Here is a 16,671-nt window from a genome sequence, read left to right as displayed (position 1 = left end):
TGCTGTTCAGGTCGGTTCAGGACAGAGGCTCTTGAACAGGAGGCTGAGAGCAGCTGAAATTGAACTGTGCTTAATTGACTCAGTTGTGCTCTGACTGGTGTGAGCTCTGCCTCCTAAGCTGTGCCTTCTCCAACTTCACATGAAGGCTGTAACCACCCCATAGAGCAGTGGTTAAAAGGGAACTCTTGCTCTGCTCCTCTGGGAGGAAAAGGTGCCCAGTCAACGTTTTGGGTCTCTTCCTGACCTCCTTCTCTCTATGGAAACCAGTGTGTTCTGTGACTGGGCTGGTGGTGGTGAATTTAATTTCAGGGGGTGTGTGTGTGTGTGTGTGAGTGGTAGAATCAGAAAGCCTGATGGGGCATCACATCTAAATCAAGTGTCTGAGGTTGATTCTCTAAAAGAATTTGAGGCAGGGATTTTAGTTCTTGTGATTTCCTGAGAGAGTGCTTCTCAGGAAAACCTATATTGGAGCAAGGGGAACGGAATAGGGGAGGAACCATTGCTGAGTGATCAAGGACATGTGCACATGTCCTTGTTAAGGTTAAGCACATCTGCTCTTCGGGGGAAGACCCAGCACACAGGGAGCTCACAGCAGTAGCTTGACCTTGAGACAAGAGGGCTGATGGCTTATGGGGAAACGGATGGTGGTCTTGTACCTTCTAAGTGAAATGGTCCCACTGGCCAAGACAACTCCCTGATAAGAGGGCCATTTATGAGATGCTAAGCAGGCCACACTCACAGAATCTGGGGGTGGTGGGTGCTCTGGTCCTACAGCTCTGCTCTCAAATTTAGCATGAACAGAAATAAAGATATATTTTTATCTTCTACTTGGCTCAGGCATGTACTCTTCACGTAGAGGAAGAAATCTGATTATTACTCTAAAACCTCAGCAGTAGGCAACCAAGTTTTACTCTGCATTAATACCAGATTGAGATGGCTTATTTACAGAATAATCACACATTTGCTTAAGCCTTTCATCACAGCAATGTACGATAGAGTTTGTCTAGAAGAAGGAAATGAAAATAATAATTTGTTTGCTTTGGTTATTTTTCTTTCTAATAAATAAAGGGTACAAACTCTAGTTGTATATTGTAAAAAAAAAGTATAAAAGAGAACAGGAATAATTAAAGGAAACATAAATAGTACTTTTGGTTAATGTTGAAAATGCTTTAGCCACAAAGGCTCTGTAACATATTGGAGAATATTCAGACTTTGGAGAAGGGTAGAGATCGGTCCAAATTGAAAGTCTGCCTTGTGTAAGCCGCTTGAACTTAATCTCTTTTAGATTCATTCTCTTCACTTATAGGATTGTTGACTCAATAAAAGATTTAAAGCTTCTCTTATGGTGCCTGGCACATAGTGTGTACTCAAAACAAAGAGACCACTCATTCAATGAAGATTCACTGCTAATATTGCTGTTAGTCAGCTTTGAATCACTGTGACTAAAATATCTGACAAGAACAACTTATAGGAGGAAAAGTTTATTTGGGGATCATAGTTTCAGAGGTTCAGTTCATGGTCATCCAACTCGATTGTTTTGGGCCTGAGATGAGGCAGAACATCATGGTTGAAGGGTGTGGCTGAGGAAAGCTTCTCAGCTCATCGCATTTGGCAAGCTGAGAAGGACAGAGAAAGAGGGGGCAGGCAAGGGTCCAGAGAAAAGATATATACTCTTCCAGGCCATACCCTCCATGACCACTTCCTGCAACTAGGTCCCACCTCTCAGTAGTCAATGAGTTAATCCATCAAATCTGTTTTTATACTGAATCTGCTGATGAAGCCAAAGCCCTCATAATCCAATCATTGCCACAAAGTCCCACCTCTTAACCTTGCTACATTGGGAACCATGCTTTCAAGATGAAACTTTGGGGAACATTCCAGATGCAGATAAAAATTACTGAAATATCTCCTAAGCAATGCACTGGACACTGGGGGTACTAGTTTTAATTATGACACAGTTTTTGCCCCCAAGAATTCTTAGTCTGGTGAGGGAAAGACATGTGAGTAAATAATTATGAGTGGGACTTAACAGGTATAACTTTGGAAGAGTGGATGAGGAAGTAATTGCATGTGGGAAAACCAGACAGTCTTTGCAAAGAAGAAGAACAAATGAGTTGAATTTTGTAAGATGTGCACAAACTTCATGAAGAACAAGGGAAGTCCAGGTAGAGAAAACTCCCCCCACCTTCTCTCCTGAGCCTATTGTGACGGAAGCAACTTTCCTTTACTGGGAGCTTCCACCATGATGCTCTGCCTCAGCAAAGGAATTGACCATCTATGAGTTGACACTTCTGAAACTGTGAGCCTCAAATCAACTTTTCTTCCTCTAAGTTGTTTTTTGCAGGTATTTTGATCACAGCTGGGCAAGATCTAACTAAAACAGTGTTCATTAAGAGTTATTTAAAAACTCTATTACTAGCCAACTGGATGTGGGTACCTCTTGTTATTAACCAATACGCACCCTCCATGTTGGTCCTATAAGCTTTTGAACTATGGATGGCACTTCATTCCCATTCCCAAACATGACTTCTATGCTCATGAACCCTCAGTAAATGATGATGAAGATTATTATGATATATTAATATAGGTATTTAGGATACAACTGAAGCATGTCAGAAAATGGGTATGAGTGTTTTGTTTAATTTACATTCATTGAATTACAATTTAAGTGAGTCATCGGCTCAATGTTTACATAACTGTAATGAATTTTTAAAATAAAAGTCATTTATATATTAAAAATGGCTTATTTTATATGATCTAAGTGACAAATTCTAATATATCTATGTAAATCAATACTTCCTGTTTTGTGATAGTTTAACTGAAGAAGATTATGGAGTTCAGATCCTTTAATTATTAAAGAGAAACAAATAAATATTGAACACCTACCATGTTCTAGAAGCATTATGGCACCACTCAAGCTTCTCAACACCTTTGGCAGATACATGGAACAGTCACTACTATTTGCCTATCCACCCTCTACACTCCTTCTTACTAACAAAACTCTATATTTGTTCTGATATGTGGAGCCCTTGCCTAACCCTGGGAGATAAACAGTGATTCAGCCATAGTGTTATGCCCTTTCCCCCATGACTGGTTTAGGGGTGGCATGTGACTCTGTCTTGGCCAATGGGACCTAAGAAGACACCTTCTAGAGGCTTCTGGGTAAGATTTTTCTCTTGGTGGAAAGGCAAACTGCACAAGGGGAAGCTTTTCACATCTTCTGACAACTTGAGGAATTTGGATGTGAGAATATAATTCTCAGAACTGGAGGAGCCATCTTATGATCATGAGCGAGGAGCCAAGACCATCTTAGAGAAACCAACAAGACTTCTGAACAGCTGAGCTGCAGAATCACCCCGGAAACTGACTACCTGTGGACCGTGTGATATGTTAGAAAAACGAGCCACAGTTATTGGAGCCAGTTTCAGTCAGGCATTCACTCACTTGTAGCCAAAAGGATCCCTACTGATTTTCTATTCCTATTTACAGGTTAGGTTACTGAAGTAGAAGCAGGCCAAACCATTAATTCAAGATCTTATAGATATTGAACAGGTATGAAAAACCACGTCTGTCAGACTGTAAGGCCCAGGCTCTGTGTCCTAGATGTTAAACAATTTTAGTTTAAAGAAGTATCTACCCTCTTTCATCACTTCATTAACTCCCTGCTCTTTACATTCTAGGCATTTTCAGTATCTTCTTCTCATCAAACACAAGGTAAGGCATGATTCTACACCAACTAACTGTACTCTGAAACAGCTAATAGTTACACTTTTTCGATAGTTTGGTATGTACTTTGTGTTAGTGTTTTACATGCATTATTTTATTCTCATACTAACCTTGTGAGCTAGGTTGTTTCAGATGAGAGGATAAATTTCAGAAAGGTTAAACAACTTGCCCAAACTCACAAATCTCCCAAGAGGCAGAGCCAGGATATAAACCGCTTTTACCAGCATGTTTAACTAGTGTGGTGTACTTTGCATATTCCTTCAATCCCACCCTTCCATACGCCATCTCTGAAAATCCTGAGTAGAAAATAAAGTTTTCCCAGATTCTTTCCTACTTTTACAAGGCAACTGACTGCCAAAAGAAGTTTCTGCAAGAAGAATACAGTTGGCTTTTGCCAAGACGAAAAAGGAATTAACTTAATATGGTGCCCAGCTGCTTGCCAATAAATTATAATATCTTAGGTTGGAAGAGACTGCAGAAGTCATCTTGTCCAGCTTTTCCTTCCCAGAATGGCTACCTCAGGCAGGGCTATTCAATCTTTGCATGGAAACTTCCATTGATCTTGGGATGGCTCTCTTTGGTGTAGTTCCAATTATTAGAGAACTCATTCTTTTTATGGATTTTTTTTTTTTTTGCAACATGATTTTAGAGAATCCAGGTCTACCTTCCCTGCAAGTGCAAGCTTTGATGCTATAATGATTTGAACATATAATCTTCTGAACATATAATATTACTAGTCCTTGATCAGCTTCCATTTCCTCATTATTAAAATAGGGAAGAGAATCTCTAGCACTATTGGGTCAGAGGAGAGATTAGGGGAGAAATTCACACCCCTACTACAAATTCCCAAGGGAATTCAAATGGTTTGTGTTGTTCCTACTTTAAGTGTAGAACTTTCTAGTCAAGTGACCTCACAAACGGTTGGATAGGAAGTAGCTTGCCTTTGTGTCCACTAGTACATGATAGAAATGTCCTCTTTTAAGGGTTTGCCATGAGTTTACCTCATCAGGGACTGGCTATAATGTGGTAGTTTCCTTCAGCAGAAGACCATAGGCCTGGTGGTAACGTAGAGTATAAAATAGTTCTGCTTAGTAACCACACCTAGTTTGGCATATAAGTGCTCAATAAATATTAGTTCATTTCACTTGAAGACTTTTCTGTTTCTCACTGAGTTTTATTCAGGAAATATCCACTGAGTGCTTAATATATTTGCATGTTTTCTGTCTTTGCTACAGATCCCCTGATGCAGAGATTTCATCTTTCAACATTTTAGTCTTTTTTTTGTAGCTCAAAGAGGAGAAGTCCTCAAAGTTTGACAGTTATCCCAATTGATTGTAAGACACCACCACACTACAGTGAGGAAATCAGAATTATTTCAACCAAATTATTTCTAGTCCCCACAATTCCTCACATCTTCATGTGATGGTGAATCGTTGAACATTTTAAATCAATAATGCTCACCTTGGAGGAGTCTGAAGCGTGGCCATGCTCATGCTCATAGACTGGATCCCTATCCTTCTCTACTTCCTGTTGCCATAGTTGGGACCTAGTGTCCTAGGCCAGCGTGACTCATGGTCCAGTTTTCCCCAAAGTTTAATGTAAAAATATCTTGGGGGAAAATTTTTTCAGATTTATAAACCTCATCCTCATGTATTCTGATTCATATGGCGCCTCAGAATGGACTTTAAAAATAGTAACTCCCAGGTGAGTTGATCATTTTGAGAAACATGCAGTTAGGTTAAACCTCATTCCTGGATCATCAGCTCAGTGGCTTTCCTGAAAGTAAGATTGTTGCAGCTTCCTTAGTTGTTACCTTCTTAAATTCAGATCCTGGGGCTCTTACTTCTTCCTTGAGAGAAAATATTATTTGTTTTTGACCCCAGTGAAGGTGGTTGTCTTGTAACAACTCCCTGACATATCTTTCAGGACCTGGGGACTTATTGTGGAATTCCAGTCCATTATGTCTGGGTTTATTTTCTCTACACTCACTGAAGATGGAGATTTCTGGATCCAGAAAAAGGTAAGAGTAATTGATTAGATGAAAACTAATTCTGTGATGCATCTGTTGTGTGATAACATCGAACTGGAAACACAATAATCAAACCATGGGCACCACCCCTACAGTTGTCATCCTGGACTTCATTACTTAATTGCCCTTTGTGTTCTCAGCTGAGTTTATACTTGCATACTTATTTCTGGTTCTGGCTTTTGAGTGTGTGAACTCCCATTTATCACTCCCTTGCTTGGCCCTGCACAACTTCTAGACTATGATAAAGTCTAGTGTTGGGTCATTTGTTTCTTTTGAAAACTGATATAATGATAATAATAAGCACCAATAGAGTACATGTTACATGTATTATATTTATTATATCATTTAATCCTTATAGCAAAAGTATGAAATTGGTCTATTCTTATCCCTAATTTTAAATAAAAAGACTGAGGCACCAACAGGTTGGTGTTACATGGTTGTGGAATTAGTATGCAGGCCACGGGTGCTCTCAGAAAGTGCCTTATATTGCTTTGTTCTATCTCTGCTGAACTCTCCCTTGCTTACAAAGAGACAAAGGAGTGGAAGTGAAAGACTGAAGTTCCTCCTTGGAACTTCTTGGGCAGCATTTAATTCCATATTCCCCCCCAAAAGAACATTTTTGAAACCATAACATTCCCTGTTATCTCCCCTAATAATGAGATCATCTCAATGATCCTGGGGGGGCTAGTTGTATTTTATCAGTGGCGCCTTTGTTACACAATTTACATTTTTGTTGTTGAAGATACAATAAAAGATTTATGTCTGATGGGCTATGATGTGGTTTGCATCTAAGAGAAAAACAATTCCTTCCAAAAAAATACCATATCCCCAAATGATTTCATAATTGCAAACAGTGTTGACGAGCTCTTTGGCTTAAATAAGTTTATAACATATTTGCTGTGTTTTGGTGTAGATATGTTTTGATGTGCTTGCTAAGGAAAAATAATTAAAACCCCTCTGCCATTTCTAATTGAGAAGAAAGAAATGCAACCCATTAGTTGATGTCTACCATCATAAGATTTTATTTTTTCTCCTTCATTTCATTCCAGATTTGTTTCAAGGATTAACTTGCGTTAAATAGTTTCAGGTCTGAACGTCAGCCATGTTTCTCATTATTGGAGATCAAAATGGCTTAATTCCCTTTGTGTGTCGGTGCCACTAAAACACAAGGGAATCTTAAAACTACAAATTTCTGATAGAAGCACCACATTTTCTTAGTCACTCTGCCCAGCAGAGCTTGTGCTTTTTGTGCATTCACTGCTGAAACAATTCTTTGTGCCAACAAATCCCAAGGTTTTGATGTCTTGCACAGGTTAGGCAAGAATTCTAGCAGTGGTATTGTGACTCCAAAAGTCTTGTCACTCTTGTACCTGCAAAAATGTCATTGTGACTTTTGTTTTCTAATGTTCATTGGATAACAGTTGTGTTTGGTCGCTACGCAGAATGTGGCCATCCATCTGATGGAGTAAGAACTCAACATCTAAATTAATCCAGGAGCTTCTGGATTTCAACAGACTTGTCTTTAAATTCTGATTCAGTTACTAGCTATGTGACCTGGGTGGAGTTTGAAAACCTTCCTCATCTGCAGAATGGGATTAATAGTAGTACCTCTTTATTGACTGGAGAAAAGCTACAAGGAATTGATGCCATGTCAAGCAATTGTCCAGAACAGGAGCGTATGTTAAGCACTCATTACTGCTATTGTGTGTTGCACTGTTGCACGGAAGGCGAGAGACTTCTGGAGAATCTTCCCAGCTCTAGAATTTCATTGTGACTTTTCTAGATTTGGTTGCCTGGTCAATTTAAGCTACACAATTAATACTAATGAAAAACTGGGGGACATGGAAAAATGGGGGCAAGAAGTAGTATCCTTCTTCCTTGCTTAATATTGGAACCCATTGAGGAAAAAGACCAAGAGATTTGGGAAATGGTTCCATTGGTGAGCAAGGACACACATTTGTTTAACAGCTGGACAAAGATAGAGGCGCCAAGTCTAGTTCTATTTTGACTGACGAAATCAAGAGTAAAGACTGAGGCATGGGGCTGTGGCTTCTTCATGGAGAACCTCAGAAAGAGCTGTGTTTATCCTGTCAGCTGGCCTCAGGCACTGGCCTGCCTCCTGAGGAGCAAAGAAAATGTATTCCCACCTGTCAGCTTGCTCCCAAGGGTAGATGAAGGGGGTCTTCAGGCACATCTCAAACTCACCAGTCTGTCCTCCACCTGGAGAGAACCATCAAAAAAAGTGTAAAAGTGAGTGTTCCCCTGATAGGATTATCTACCTCAGAGTCTATAGAGTTTAAGAAATAAATGACCCAGATTTGTCACTTCCTGAAGACACAGTTTATGGAAGATAAGTTTAGACCGAGGTATTTTATTTTACTTGTAGGTTAAACTAGTTCATATCAATAAACTCAGTCTTTTCTCCTAAGTCCTCAGAGTCCTGGTGACATAATATCCTATGCAGAGGTGGGAATTCAGCAGAGAATCTTTCCTGGGCTGTTGCCCTCCCATCTCCCTATAGCTTCTTTCCTTCCTTTCTATTTATGACCCCGATTATGGATCTTACCTGTACTGCTCCTAAGTCTTCATACAGAAGTAACTGTTGGCACGGCCTCAGCTGCCAGACTGGTGATAAAGCAGCTGATGTTTGATTTCTCATGTGCTTAAACTCTGAGCAGAGGTAAATTGTTTTATGACAAGACTTGGCACCTCCATCTTTGTCCAGCTGTTAAACAAATGTGTGTCCTTGGTCACCAATGGAACCAGACTAGAGGGGTGTAGATAGCTGAATGTGTGCCATAATTACTACTGTTAAAACAACTCGAAGCACATGTCCTACTGACAGGGGTGTGGGGATGGCAGGCGGCACATGCGCTGCACAGACGTTCGGAGGTATGTTTTCAAATTGGGCTTTGCAGGAGGTCCCAGCCACACACACACACTTTCAGAATCTCAGCTTGTGCGTGAGGAGAGGAGTCGCATAGCACATGCACGGTCCCTTCTTTTCTGTGCTGTCACTTCAAGGGTCTTCTTCAGATCAGAAGCCTTTTCCTCTGTGCTGAGGCTTTTCTTAAACTACTTTTATTACAGTACCTGTATCATTGCTTTTTAATTTTTAAAACCCATTTTGAGTTTCTCACTTGGCTGCGAACCCTGCAGGTTGGTTGAAGCCACCTTGTTCATAGTTGCTTCAGGAGCACTAAATACATGGACCCATGGGAAGAGCTCAGAGAATATTTTAGGATTTTCTTTTTCTTTTTCTTTCTTTTTGGTTCCAGGATTGAACCCAGTAGCACTTAACTACTGGGCCATATCCCCAGCCCTTTTTTAAAAAAAATTTATTAAGAGACAGGGTCTTGCTGAGTTGCTGAGGGCCTGGCTAAGTTACTGAGGCTGGCTTTGAACTTGTGATCCTCTTGCCTCAGCCTCCCCAATTACTGGTATTACAGGTGTGAGCCACTAAGCCTGGCTATTTTAGGTCTTTCTTAGGAGGTACTTCCTAAGTCACGTGACTTTGTTTAATTTCTAGCCACGATCTGTAGACTCAGATACAGTTTTCAAGGATCTCCAAGATCTCTGAGAAGTTGACTGCATTACTATCTTTTTTTGGGACATGTCTACTGCCAATACACTGGGATACCTGGGCTCCCAAGTTCTCAACACCACAATGTAAAGAATCATGTTTCATCTACACCTTGAACTCTGCTGTGTCAGTCTAATCCGTTCTTTTTTGTGCAAGGAATGTCAACATTGGAACCTATACATAAAATTTCAGGCACAACTAAAACTCAGTAATTAAGATAAATAATATTTCAACCCAATATTTTGAAAATTCTAAACGAATGCAGACTTTTTGCTTATCAAAATTTTAAATGAAGACAGTTTCAGTATTCTCAATTTTATTTTCTGCCTCAAAATGGCTCTTCTTTATTGATTCACTTGCTTCACCCTACTTCTGGCCTTGAAGAAGACAGAACTGAGGAGAAGTCTCCTTGGCTGTGACTTTGCTGATTTTATTTTTTTATCCCCTTCCTTTTTTGTGTGTGTTTGAGATGGAGGGTGGGAGATGGTACATGTTTCAGGTAGAACCGAAAGGTAAATGCACAATCATAAAAAATAGAACTTGTTGTCAGATCTGAAGTGCCTGTATTAGGAAAGATTTAGTAGGGAAAATATTGCATATTTAATAACTGAATAACAAAAGACTGAAATAAATAAAATTTAATAACATCTAGCAATAAGACTGCAATATTTATTCCTCATTTGAATGTGCATAGCTTCATTTTTATTTGCCTTGTCCTTTATTGGAACTGATTTTTTTAGAGGGCTTTTTCTTAAATTGCTCTGGATTTCCTTTAAGCAGTACAGGATGCTCTTGTATGCAAAGTTACTTATAAATGAGAGCAAATGTGTATGAAATCGGCAAATGTTCCAAATGCGCCATTCTTTCCTACTGGAAGAGCTTTCTTCATTTACATAGGAGAACATGAAGCCAGAAAAAGGGGAAAAACACAAACATGAAATCTTCAAGAGCCTTTTGGAAACACAGCAGAAAAACAACAACGAAGAGCCAGACCGAGTGGTTTTTGAATTTCTTGCAAAGCTGCAGCTACGCGCAGGGAAGAGTTCTGTCCCTGGGATTGTTCAGTTGCTGGGGCTGGACAATAAGGTGCTACTGCTGTGCAGGCTCTGGATGGGAGGGAGAGGGGAAGATTGTGTAATTGTAGAAAAGCATCTTGAAACTTTTTCAGTTTCATTTGTTTCCAAACAGGAAAACAAAGTGCTGAAGAAGCTTGAAGAGAAGGGAAGCCCCAGGCAGTGTTTTCTCTATTGAGGCACAGCTGTGGCTGTATTGCAATATTTCCCAAGTGTTTTCTTTGGATCTCTTTACCTGATGCCAATGGTACACAACAAAAGTAGCAGAGAGCTGCTTGGTTGGAATGAAATCCGGGTAAAAACTCTTTGAGTTTTCTCCTTGCCTCTTTCTGGAGCAAAAGGAGTGTCTAATTTGCTTATGTGTGCAAGTATCACCCACCCAACACACACACGCACACTCACACACAAGTTCCGGAGGTGCAAGTTGCAGGCAATCTTTCCTGCTGAGCTGATTGTGGGAAGGTACAAAATCTTGGCCCACAGCGTACAAAATGAGATGCAAATAGACCCACTACTTAAGACTAGATTGCTCATTTTTTTTGACCCCTCCCACAGACGGAGAACTGCAGATCTGAGGGAGCAACATTTTTTTTTTCCCCTGGATGAGTCGTCTCATGGCTGGTTGCACATTAAAAACACCTAGGGAGCTTTAAAAACTATGGATGCCAAAGCCCTACTTCAGTCCTATTAAATTAAATGTCCTAGGGGTAGGAAGCATGCATCCAAATTTTTTTAGAGCTCCCCAGGTGATTGTAATGTGCAGCCAGAGTTGAGAGGTCCTGACCCAGAGCTGGGGCCCACAGACGGCTCTTTTCTCTTCTCAGGTTCGACACTCCACCCCAACAGCTCCAACCAGCAGTGGAAGCTAAGACCTCTTACAGTTTAATTCAGTTCAATGACATACAATTCAATTCAATAAATACTTATTTGACTGCCTTTTTACCCTCAATTTCTGATTGTGTCTCCTGTGAGAGTAGTAAGAATTCTGTTTTTCAGAAAAGAGGGCAGAGATACTTGAATTTGCCTTATTTGTTTAAAGGCATATTTTTAAAAATTACCCTCTTAAACATGGATCACAAGTTGCTAAAATTATCCATTGGATTTAGAAATCATCCTTTCTCTCGCACTGAAAGTACTAAGTAGATATGTGTTTGTATGTATGTAAAACATTTATCTTTAAATTTGTCCATTTATTCAGTGGTGTTATTAAGCATTGATGAACTAAGATAACTAAGACAGTGTACTGAGCTTGTGAAGACTGCCCAGACTAGGAGATGTGATATGTGGGCAAGAAATTCAAGTACCGTGAACTGCAGAGGCTGGAAGAGATATGTAGAAAAGATGTTGGAGATTTCTTCAGAAGGAGGAGTTGTGCCTGGCAAGGTGGAAGGCTTACAGAGGAAGTATAGAAAAGGAGCCATTCTCCATGAAGGGTTTCAGGCAAGGGAGGAACGTGCTTTTTGGAGATCAGAGTTAAATGTCTGGTTGAAGGTTCCTCAGGGCACACAGGAGATGGGAAGATACTGCCAACTGCCTTTGAGCTTAGTCTGTTTGACCAGTGGTTCTAAACCATTCTTGCCTCATGGCTGAGTTTCAAAATCATGAATTTGCGGCTACCTTTGAGCTTGCAATGGTTGAGAGGATACTGGTGGAAGGACTGGGGCTGCCGGCTCTTGGAATGCGATAGAGAGGTTGTGGAGAAGTAGAATGGAGGCTGTAGAATTGGATTGACCTGGGATTTTGTACACTGGCTGTGGAATCCTGGGGAAGCTACTCAACTTTACCATGAAGTTATACTTCTTTGACTTTAAAGCAAAGATACTCAGACTTACCACAGAGGCTTTTCATTTTATAGATGAAGGTTCAATGTATTAGATGTCACATAAAATGTACAATAAAATGCTTGAACACAGGAAATGTCAATAAGTTGTAGGTCTCCCTTTGAGATAATTTTTTATTTTATTTTATTGGTGTTTACATGCTCTTCTCTCCACCCTTGGCTGTCTCAGATCACACTCACAGGCCAGTACATTGACTGATGAGGAGGAGTGTGTGATTTTTGGATATATAATATAAAATGTGTTTTAGGAAGAATTCCCCCTCCAAAAAAATCACCATTAAAAAATAGAAAGTTCTCAGGCTCATCAGTGTTTTCTACCCACAGATCCGTTCTGTAGTTCACTGTCTCTGCCTCCAAAATTAAAGCCCCCACAAAAATAACAAGCTCAGTGCTTCTGCAGCATTGACTCTTGAGTTCACAGCTTGTTCATCCTTCTTCCTCTGCATCCAAAGACGTGGTGAAGAAGGTTACAGTGAGAAAGACCTTGAAGAATGAGTGGAATTTCCTATGGCCGAGGACAGGCATGCCAGGTGGGGAGACTGATATGTGTAATGGCATTTTGTTCTTTACTGTAAGGAACAAAATACAGTAAAACAGTTGTTTGGGGGAGGACACAAGAAAAGTAGGGAAGTAACCTCAATATTTTCCCTGAAGCTACAGAATCTGACTGGAGAATAAAACTCATACAATTGTGTGTATCCCGTAAAATATCCCATATCTCTTAGGAAATCTGAATGTCTTTAAGATAATTGCACCTCATCTTTTATTCTGTGATTTTTATTTCTCTTTGTGTGTCTGTTTATGTCTTCCCTTGTGTCTTCTGAGGGACATTTGTGGCGAGGTCCCCCTCTTGGCTCACTGGGAGTTCATCTGCTTCTCGTGGCTGTTCTTTCTCCACCTAAAGTCACAATCTGTTCTTGGGAAGACACACTACTCATTTGCACAACAGCCGATTGTGAGATGGAAAGGGAGAAGTGCAATCACAGTTGGGCTGTGAGCGCTGGTGTGGAAGAAGTCCGATAGCCGATAGCCACAGACCTTCTTTCTGAACCTGTGTCCTTAATAATAAAGAAGGGGTAGGAGTTCAAGAATGCTAGAAGGGAGCGGAGTCCTAGCTAGATGGCTGAGGGAGTGCACATGATGTCAGCAATGAATTCAGGCCCTACTTTCTGTTTTCCTATAAAAATCCTATTTTAGTTGTGGTATCTTTGACGCATCTGCTGGCATAAGCAGGATATCTGCCACAAATAAAGATTCAAAAATATCTCTTTCTTGTAGAACTTGGAAACAGTAATTCTGAAATTAAAGCCAACCTACAAAGGATCCAGAAGGATCCCAGGCCCTTTCTAATGCAGAGAGCAGTGAAGTCCGTGCTGAATCCAGGCACCTCTGAAGTGCAGGCTCTAACGTATGGAGGGGAAGACACCTCTGACAGGAATGAGGTCCTGAGCTCATAACTCGGAAGACTCAAGTCAGAGCTGAGTGATCTCTCGGTGGTCAGGATATTTCTGGAAGAAATATTCATGCCCCAAAGTGAAGAGCGATGAATTGGCTCCCAACCCCAATCATGAAGGTGAAAACTTCAAAGCTTTAGAGTAACTGCTCACAGAGGGTAGGAGGTTGATCACCAGGCAGCACAGAATTGTTTGGTAAATTGTTTTGGCAGCTTTACCTAAAAAGAGGATCAATAGTTTGTATAGTCATGCATCAGATATCAACACTGAGGTCAATGATGGGACCTACAGGAAAACAGTCTCATGGCATTAGATCGCTCATTGACCTTCGTAGCTGGCTCCGTTTGTGTAAGCACACTCTGTGATATTCCCACAGTAATGAAGTCGCCTAATCCAGCATTTCTCAGAACATACTCCTGTTGTTAAGTGACACATGACTATAATTAAAACCCAGATGGCCTCTTGAAAAAATAATCTGATATAAATCTAAAGTGACAGATTATTTGAGTTGAGAGGGACTCCATTGCTCATTGAAGTCAATCTTCTTATTTTATTAAGGAAACTGATGTCCAGATACTTCCTGTCATACCCAGGAGCAGAATTCTGGTCTCCCAAGAGCTTTGTGTGCTATGTTAATGCCCAGCACTCTCTTCATATGTAATCCCAGGAGCATCCTAAACATTGCTGAGCGAGTCGAGTCCCAAGGTATGTGTGAGGAAGAATGGCTGTGCTATAAGAATACTCTGGAAAATCTGACAAGTCAGTGTGAACCATGGGAAGAGCAAGTAGCCCCAGATCACACAGGCAGTCCCTATAGGGGTGTGGCTTTTGAGCTCAGTTCTTCAGGTCAGCATTAAGATTGGGGGGAAACAAAATAGAGACTTTGTTTAGAAACAGAAGATGGAGAATTCTTCAAAATTTGAGCCAGGCTTCCTAAGTCAGTGCAGAAGGAGCCAGGGGAAAGGGGCCCAGATGCCCAGGAAGTGAGGCAGGGAAGTGGGTCCCAGGCCAGACGGTTGTGGCAGAAGGCGGGGGTGGTTGTGGTAATGATGAGGGTTTGAGAAAACATAGGTGCCCACGCATCTCAGCGACCAGAGGGCAGACAGAGCCATCTGGGAGGGGGAGGCTGCCTCCAACAATGCTGACAGCACGTCAAAAACTTCAGCCCTCAGTAATGTTGCTGATGGGAGATGAACTGGGCTATGAACTCACTGATGGTATGTGAGATATGAACTTGCTGATGGGCTATGAACCCAGTGATTTCTTACTGAGTCCAAGGGAGGAAAAACATCAGATCACTGTGCCTCAGAGTTCACGTTATGGAGTAAGGCAAAAAATGTCCACAAGTGACTTCTGTTTAACAAGGAGATATACACCGAGAAAGCAGAGAGCTTGGAAATTTTTTCCTTTAGTATTAAAAAGTGGCCTCTTTACTCTCTCTTGATCTCCTCACTCCACCATGCTAACAGTTTTTTTTTAAAGAGTCATCTTCTGGCATCTATATATCAAAAAACTTCTTAAAGAATATGATGATTTAAAAAAGAAAATATACTGATTGACAGAATGTCTACAAAAAAAATATGGGAAACAAAGAACCAGAGTTCTGGAATGGGGGTTTGTGAGGATGAGACTGAGACCTCTGTTGTCTAGTGGAGAGAAACATTCTTAACAGCAGGTATTATTGCCTGTGAGGTGAGGCAGTGGCAAAGGTGGTGTAGGTCAGTGTGAAGCAGATTAGAACGGACCTAAGAAATTATTGGTAGACAGCACAGACCAAGGATGGAGACAGAAACTATGACCTACAATGAGAAATTTCCTACTTCTCAAACTAAGGGATCATTCAATGATTTAGTGAGGGATAATTTTAGGATTAATAATAAACCTAGACTGTGTTGTTTCTCAGAAATATTATTGAACACACATACAGATATGATACAGTGAATTAATAGATTAATAATTTATTTCTTGAAATAGGTTCATTTTTTCTTCCTCAGTGAACAATTTTGGTTTTCTTCACCACCCTGAGTTATAAGCATCCCTCAAAGACCTGTTGGAACAGCTTTATAAAACAGGTGGTCTGACTGGTCCCTCCTTGGGTCCAGATGTAGTTGCCACTGTGGGTAGAATCAGCAAGCCACCCTCTCACAGGATGTTCTTGAATGAGGCCAGGATGTTAAGAAAAAAAAAAAAAATCTTGCAATTACACCTCCCTACCACTAGATGATATGCATGTATAAGCAAGATAAAAATCCTCCGACATTTCCTTTCCACAGTGACGAGTGGGTCAGTTAAAGTATCCAGAATTCAGTTACAGATGTTGTTAGGAATGATAAGCAAAATGTGAAAATGAAGAACTTTCAGGACTGATTGGGATAAGAAATACAATAACAAATCTATTAAACACTTATCGTTTAACCCAGGGTCATTAAACTACACAGCCTGTGGGCCAAATCCAGCTCCCTACCTGTTTTTTTAAATAAAGTTTTATTAGAACATGGCCACACTCACTCATCTGTGGTTGATTTTGATCTATTATGGCAGAGGGGAATAGTCGAGGCAGAGTCTGTAGGAACTGCAATGCCTAAAATATTTTTTATCTCATCTTTTATAGAAAAAGTTTTCTAATACCTGGTCTAAGCACATAGGATCACACTAATTTAATCCTCATAATTTTATGGTTATGAGTATATATTATTTTTTACTTTATAGATAAAGAAATTAATTAAGGACATGAAATGAATTCTGGCACATGTATTAACCATGTATTAAATGACTATCAACGGCATACAGGACAAAGGCTATAACTATTCATGTAAGACACCCTAAATACCGCGGGGCTTGTGTACCAAGATAAATAGCCATTGCTTCCAAGTAGTCTGTAGGGGAACTAGAAAGATAAAATTTAAATGATAGCAAGGTTGACTGGCCTTCTGTGTTGCATAGGTAGAGAGGTACCTGGGATGGAG

The 16,671-nt window shown here is 40.4% G+C and overlaps 1 long non-coding RNA gene across 1 annotated transcript in view; it reads left to right on the top strand.

Moving 5' to 3' along the window:
- LOC131424964 (uncharacterized) overlaps positions 1-9,985 on the top strand; it is a 72,913-nt gene extending 62,928 nt beyond the window's left edge. Inside the window, exons 2-5 of the long non-coding RNA XR_009228671.1 lie at positions 3,681-3,714; positions 4,962-5,430; positions 5,653-5,746; positions 7,198-9,985. This is a non-coding gene — a long non-coding RNA (uncharacterized LOC131424964). The remainder of the gene's footprint in view (positions 1-3,680; positions 3,715-4,961; positions 5,431-5,652; positions 5,747-7,197) is intronic.
- Positions 9,986-16,671: the final 6,686 nt, after the last annotated feature.

This window comes from Marmota monax, unplaced genomic scaffold (assembly GCF_021218885.2).
Source record: "Marmota monax isolate L192 unplaced genomic scaffold, Marmota_monax_Labrador192_F-V1.1 WCK01_AAM20220418_F8-fsc00003, whole genome shotgun sequence".
Classification (NCBI taxonomy): domain Eukaryota; kingdom Metazoa; phylum Chordata; class Mammalia; order Rodentia; family Sciuridae; genus Marmota; species Marmota monax.
This window is presented reverse-complemented; position numbering and strand designations above follow the sequence as displayed.